This window comes from Hipposideros armiger, unplaced genomic scaffold (assembly GCF_001890085.2).
Source record: "Hipposideros armiger isolate ML-2016 unplaced genomic scaffold, ASM189008v1 scaffold_253, whole genome shotgun sequence".
Classification (NCBI taxonomy): Eukaryota; Metazoa; Chordata; class Mammalia; order Chiroptera; family Hipposideridae; genus Hipposideros; species Hipposideros armiger.
The window spans coordinates 905993-913396 of NW_017731603.1; the positions used below are offsets into that span (position 1 = coordinate 905993).

Sequence of the window (7404 nt, forward strand, 5' to 3'; positions counted from 1 at the left end):
CTCCTATGCTGTCTTGACTCCTGAATCTTATTCTCATCTGTTTGTCTTTCTCTGTCATTCATGTTCGTCCCCGTGGATCATTTTGCAGAGGTATAAACAGGACATCGGCAACCTGCTGTAACACATAGTTTCAAAGTATTGATGTGGCCCACAGCTGGGCATTTAAAAATCTCCCAAATAGTCTGGCTTGCCTCCCCCTCTGCCTCTTTGGACATTTAGGTAGTTCCTTTCTTTCTTTTTTTATTCTATCCATAATGGACCTACTGTGAAAAATCTTTGGTCAGACAACTTTTTTTCAAGTTTTGTGAGCTGTGTTTGGACCTCATGGTTAATAGTGGAGTAACTGGGTCATAGCACGTCGGAATGGTTTGGTAACTGGGACAAGGTGACCAGGTGCAGTCCGAGAGAAAGAGGAAACTTACCGTTCAGTAGCTGGTTCCCCGTATGCCCGCCAACTCTACCCTGTATGTTTTGAATTTAATTTTTCCCATTTAACATGTCTATAAAGTACCTGAAATGTGGCTCTTTTACGTTTTTTTTCCCCAGCCTACGCCATCCCTGGCGACTCATGGCAGCCCAGCTCCAGGTCGAGCTGTTGTTCAGCATCTTAGCTGTAGAGGGCAGTGTCACTGGCTCTCATATGTAGGATCCGAACCGGGGGCCCTCTGGCATCCCAAGCCAGTTCTTAACCAACGTGCCACTCGGCCGGCCCTATTTTATGTTTTTTTAAACTTCTAGGAAGACCGTGAATTTTTCCGCTGATTTCTGGCCTGGACTTCCTCATGTATCAACTATCTCTTAACGCCTTTGGGCTTTCGCAGAGGATGCTCTATACTTAAAGCAGCTCTTCAGATCTGCGGATAAAGAGCTGCTGTCTGGACTGGGGCTGGGGCTGGAGACATCCTGAGCCCCGACAGCTATTACAGTGGCAACCATTGAGTGCTTTATAGACGCTTCTGCAGTTTAACCACCACCAAGTCCTCTGCAAGCTGATAGATATTATTCCCCCTGCTGTCTAGGGACTGTTCACTAGCTAAGGTGCCAAGCAGTGTACGGAGCATTTTACCTGTATGATCTCATGTAAATGCTCCCGGAAATATTCGAGAGTGGCTGTTACTATCCTCTCCATTTTGCAGGTGGGGAAATGAAGGCTCAGTGAAGTTAAGTGTCTGTCTTAAGACCGCGCTCTAGTTGGCGGTGTCGGACTCAGGGCCAGGTCTCTCTGATCCCTTACCCCCTGCTCTTTCCCACTGTGTCTCCTGCCTCCAGATGGGGAAATTGAGGCCCAAAGAAGTGAGGTACGGAGCTCCTTCTAAGGAGAAACCACTGTTTATTGAAATAGAGTATGAATTAGGTTTCTTTTGGTAATGAAAAAAATATAACTTTTTTTTTTTTTAGCCGAGCCATCCTGCCACCTGTTGGCAGCTCAGCGGCAGCTCAGCTCGGGCTGGGAATCGAACCGCTGATGCTCAGAGCTTGCACACTTGAGCGAGCTCTTAACCAACTGAGCCACTTGGCCGGCCCCCAAAACATAACGTTTTTGAGATGTAATTTACATGTCATGTAATTCACGCACTCCAAGCACACAGGTCAGTGGGTTTGGGTGTATTCACAGAGCTGTGTGACTGTCCTTTGATGATTCTTAAAGTGTAATTGGTCCAGTTTTTAATGTGTTTTGACCACACCTGCCTCCTCCCTGATCATGCCTTTATCTAACACTCTTTCTTCTTGTGCTTCTTCACTCTCCATATTCTTTTTGCCTACACTCCCCTCTTTCTTCCTTTACTTCTCCTCCCCGCCGTCCTGCCCCCTGTATTAAGCCCTTATGATGTGTTGGCCTCCAGGCTGAGACTTTTTTTTTAATGTTTTTTCAGTAGACTTCATGTTTTTAGAGCAGATTTAGGTTCATAGCAAAATTGAGCGGAAGGTACAGAGAGCTCTCAGGCACCCCGCTCCCCCCCACACACAGCCTCCCCACTAGCAACACCCCATAGCAGATGGGACATTTGTTACCATTGGTGAACCTACACTGACAGGATTATCACCCAAATCATAGGTTACACGTGGGTTTATGCTGAGACTTCCCATGTACCATTTCATTCAGTCCTCAGAGTGACCCTGGGCAATCCTTAGTTATGCCCATCTTACAGATAAGGAAACGGAGGCCTCACACAACGTCACACAGCCAATGCCTGGCAGAGCCACTTCGGTGAACTGTCTCCTTCCATGTTTTTTTGGTCTCTTCTCCCTGGAGGCAGGAGCCAGCTGGTCCTCACCAGATCTTGGGCCTCTGTCCCCAGTGCAGCTCGTCCCAGAGCTGCCTCAGCCACTGGGGAGAACCACTGTGCCTCTTGTTCCCCCCACTTCTCTCTAGATTCCCTGGAAGAAAGGCGGGGACTCTCCCTTCATGGAGACGCGGAATTCGATGACTTGGCCCGGAACCCCCGCGGAGACACCGAGGCCCCTGCCAACTGTAGCTCCTGCCCGGGACCCCCAGCAGCATTGCCTCAGAGGCCGGACCTCCACGTCCTCCAGCTCCTCTTAGGAACAAGCGTGTCTTACATGCAGACCTTACCCATGAGCCCCTCAGGAGCCCAGGCCTCACCCTCGCCCCCTTTGGGGCCTAGGGCCACACTATCAGGGGATCTGGGGGCCTCCCTGCCCCCTCGAACCTCACCAGGGCCATCAATTCTTCCAGGAGCCTCCACTCTACCTCCAGCCTCTCTCGGGGCTCCCGGGCCATCTCCTGTTACTCCAGAGCCTTCATCCTCAGCCTCTGGGGCCCATGCAGCTTCCAGACAGCCTTCTCTGCCTGCCACCGTCCTGACTGACGCTTCAGCCCTTTCCACGACGGGCCCCAGCCCCTCAGAGACCCCTGTCACCTTCCTCAGGCCTCTCAGACTCTCTCCCACCACCTCCAGACTCTCTGCAGCCCTTGCGGCTACCGCCAGCCCCAGCCCCCAGCAGCCCACAACGGGGAGCTCAAGCGAGGAGGAGTCCACCGGGTAAGAAGGCCTGCATTTCAGGGCCATGCCTGAGAGACACTGGACAGGGGAAGCTGCCAGTGGCCTCTGGGGGCCAACGGGCGCACTCCTGCGGGGCTTCTGGCGGGATGGAAAACTCCCAGGGCTGACGTCGCCTTGCTCCCCGGAACCACGTGGAATGCACTGTGAGAGCTGAGCAATGCCTTCTCCAGGGGCAGCACCCGCCCTGGGTAGTGTGCTCTCTTGTCTTTTGAGGAAGGTTGGGGCTGCTGAGCTCCCACCTGCGGAGGAGGAGGGTCAGAGAGGGCCTGGGATTCCACTGGGATTGTGCCATCGGCCCTCACTGTTCTCGCCTGAGGTTTCCTGATTAAAGGCTATCTCAGTCTCCCGCGGGCTGCCTTGCTCATTCACTGCTCACTTCGTCCAGGTGGGAACACTTCACTCCATGCCCACAGCTGGTAAACTGTATCCCTCCTCAACCCCCAGCTTGGGAGAAAAGCCTGCCCCAAATGGCGGCTGGGTTGGGGAGGGGTCTTGTGTAAGTGAGCACCTGGTGGCTTTTGATGCTGGGAGACTTCTAAAGTGAGAAGGGAAAAGACGGATAGAGAGGGCTTTGCAGGTTGGGTCCCCTGGGCAGGAACCTCTGAGAGGAAACAGCAGGCAGGCGGTTCCTGAGGGCGTTGTCATCAACACCTGTCGGCTAGAGGCAGGGAGGAGTCGGGCTCCCCTGAGTCCCAAGGCCTCAGCCAGCCCCTTCTGGGAACTCTGAGGCTGGATGGCCCTTTAGAGTTGTCCTTAGGTAGGCATAAGGACAGGGCTTTGTGTCCCTGTGTTGACCAGAATTCTATCTGGGCTGCCCCAGGAAAGAGGTGTGATCTTTGGCACAGCAACTCCCTTTAGCCAAGGCAACTCCTTATGAGGGTTGATGGCCAAGAGCTGTCAGCCAACAGCCTTCCCAGCAGCTGGGGGGATGAAATCTGTCAGTCCTGAAGGGGGTGTCTGGGCGGTGCAGCCTAGTTTCCATGACAGATGGAAAGAGGATAGTGCTGCCATTAATGGAGGGAAGTGAGATGGGGGTGGAAGACAGAGAACCATGCTGTCACCGTGTCACCAACCTACTACCACTGAAAACCAAGGGAGCTGTAGAATAAACTGCAGCCCCCACTGCACAGGCCCCACCCACATTTGCACAGGCTACCCTTCCCTTGGCTTTTCTCTGTCCTGCCGCTCACCACACATCCCAGGCGAGGATGTCTGCAGTGCTTCCTGGCTGCAAAGGCCATCTGGGGTATCCAGCCCGGAGGTTAGTGTAGTAATGGGGTCCTAATCTGAGCATGGTGGCAGGAATAGTGAATTTGGAGTTAGGAGCATGGAAAACAGACTTAAGAGTTGCGAAGGACTTGGAGACCGTTTTGTCTCATTAGACACAAAGGGTAGTGGTTAAGAGTAAGGTCTGGGGTACCAGGAAACCAGGTTTAAGCTCTCCTCAGCTGTGACTAGCCAGGGGACCTCAGGTCTCAGCTCCCTCATCTGTATGATGGGATCATAATAGTTCTACCTCGTGGAGTTGTGACAATGGCACGCGACAATGCCTCCGTCAGTCTCCACGGTTTGTGACCCTTTGCTTCCCCATGCCACCAGGGATCTAATTTCAGGATGCAAGTTGTAGGACACTGGCTGCCTCCATGTTTCAACTTCTCAAACAAGCCAGCAATCAACACAGTAGTGGCTAAAAGTCAGTGCTAATTTTCTCATTGCTATTCCTCTATTCAGTAAAGAATGCAATTCAAGTTTTAATACTATTAATAGTCTCTCCCTGCTCCTTAGAACTCAAGTGAATGATGTTCATTTTGAACTGTTAAAAAAAAAAAAGGTGGAGAAGGAAAGCAGTAGGACAGCTGTAAGCATTTTCCCCAAGATGGTCCAAGTATAAAAACATGCTTATAAGGACTCCCCCTCAATCCCCAGTTTACAGCTGGGCCCAGAGAGGCCCAGAGAAGTTAGCAGTGTGTCCTAAGGTTGCACAGATTACGAAGGCAGAGCTGGAAGAGGAGCCGTGTCCTGACTCCCAGTCTGGGCTTTTCCCTCCACATCACACTTGGTTGGGTCCTTCTGCAGGAATTTCAGAGAGACAGTTGACAGCTACAGTAGATGGGAGGACGCTATGACCACCTTAGTTTAGCTTGGGCTCCCCAAGCGCAGGCCCAGCTTGGTGGGTGAGAGGCACTGACCTGAGAGGTGATCCCAGGGAGCAGGTGAGGGAAGGGGAAGTGAGAGGGAGAGGGGAAGAAAACAAATCAAGGTACATTAAAGAGTGGTCCTTGGTATGGACAATTGGCACTCAGTCCTTGTGCAGTCCCCCTGGGAGACCTTGTAGCACAGGGGCCAGAATTGCCCCCACCCCAAGGGCCTGGGATGCCACTCTTGTCTCTCTCTTGTTCCTGGCATGTCCAGCTGGCCCTGCCCAAGGATGGAGCCTGCCTCCTTGCTACTCGCTCCTGGACAGAAAGCTCTTGGGGAAGAGGTGCGGGAGCCATCCTCAGAAGACCTCCTGGCTGGGCCAGGGCTCTCACTGCCTCACACTGTGGTCAATACAGTCTCTTCTCAGAGACTTAGAGGGGGACTTGGAGCTGTCCTCCTGCCCCTGTGGGCAGGCAGTGTCCTCTGGACATGCTGGGAGCCCCTGTGGGATCCCACTGGCTAAGAACCTGTTCTGTTCACAGTAAGCCCCAGTGTGCACGGCCCCTGCCCAGGGTTGGCTGGAAGGCTGGGGCACCTCTGCTTTTCACAAACAGGAAGAGCTGGTCTGAATTGTCAGCAGCTTGGGCTCCTACCAGCAGGACGGTGTTTGTTCTCCAGTGAACACAGCCTGCATTCCCCTTACTTAGGACTCCACTCCACATTGAGGGTTCCGAGAAGTAGCAGAGGATAAGGAGGGTGTGCCGGAAGCCTGTTCCACATGGTCCGTGTCATGCACCTGGGGATTCCCAGGTGCCAAATGATCAGACCCGGTTCAAGAGACCTGAGTTTGGAGGTTATTAGATGAACAGGTCTGAAGACAAACCACAGTCGGTTGCGAGTGAGGATAAACTTTTGGAGCTTTAAAAGTATCTTTAACTTACTTTGAATGTGTAGTACATCCACATCCTTAGAAATAAAAATGTGCAAAATTGTTTTGAGTGAGACGTCTCCCCGACCCCACAGTTACCTAGGTGCTCCTTTCTCTTTTCTGGGGTCTCTGGTTCTTGGGTGCCCTTTCTCAGTTCCTTTGTGTATATGCAAGCCAACCTTAGTTTCTTTCTTTATAATCCAAACATTGCATAGTATAAGCCCTGTTGTCTCCTTTTGTTTGTTTGTTGTTTGTGTTCACCTAACAATCCCTTTACAAGATCTTTCCCTCCCAGTGCCTAGCAAGCATGCTCACTTTTTCCTTTTTACAGCTGCGCAGTGGCTCCTTGCACACACACACACACACATACACACACACACACACACACCACACACACCCCATAAGTTGTTTAATTATTCCCTGTGGGCAGACATTTGGGTCATTTCCAATTTTGCTCATACAAAAGGTGCTACAAAGAATAGCCTTGTACTTACGTCATTTTGTACGTGGACAAGTCTATTTTTTAAGACAAATTCCCAGAAGTGAAGTTACGGGGCCAAAAGGTATATGCATTTCTAATTTTGATGGATGTTGCCATATGGTGCTCCTTAGGGGTTCTACCAATTTGCACTCCCACCAGCAATGTGCGAGAATCTGCGTTCAGAGAGGGTTTGGGTTCCGTAAATGCATGGCGCAGAGACCTATGGGATGAAAATAACACTCCTGGACAAGTGTGAATAGAAAGCATGGATCCAGCTGGACTTAGACCCCCAAGACCCTCGGGAAATGGAGAAAGATGAATGGAGAAGAGGCCCGAGAAGGGAGAAAAGGGAAGTGAGTGAATCCATCTTCTCTTGTGGAGCAAAGTGGATGTATCAGATCAGATATGTTAGCACAGGGTTTTCCCGTCCAAACGATATGTTTAACGTAGAGCCTTCTAAGATTCCGTCTGGATCCAGGAGTCCCAGGGTGAGGGAACGGAAGCCAGGCTGGGAGGGAGAGGCTGAGCTGCAGCTGGCGGGGCTGAGAAAAAGGACGGACATAGCCAGGAGCAGAACAGGAAGGGTCCAGGAAGACCTGCCTGGGTCCCCAGAGCCTAGGACCCGGCCTGACTCATAGGAGGTGCTTGCGAAATGTCAGAAACACAAACAGAAAAGGAGGCAGGACACCGTGAAATTCCTCCCTAGAAATCTGAGAAGTCCACCTGTTGGTCTCATGACCAAATATGACTGGGACCGAATGCCGGTGGGGGTGGGAGCAGACCCATCTGTTATCTTAAGCATGGCCTCAGTCAAGTCAGACCCACTCTCT

At 51.7% G+C, this 7404-nt stretch overlaps 1 pseudogene; it reads left to right on the forward strand.

The window, feature by feature from the left end:
• Nucleotides 1–1530: 1530 nt before the first annotated feature.
• Nucleotides 1531–3361, forward strand: LOC109389967 (von Willebrand factor C and EGF domain-containing protein pseudogene; annotated as a pseudogene).
• Nucleotides 3362–7404: the final 4043 nt, after the last annotated feature.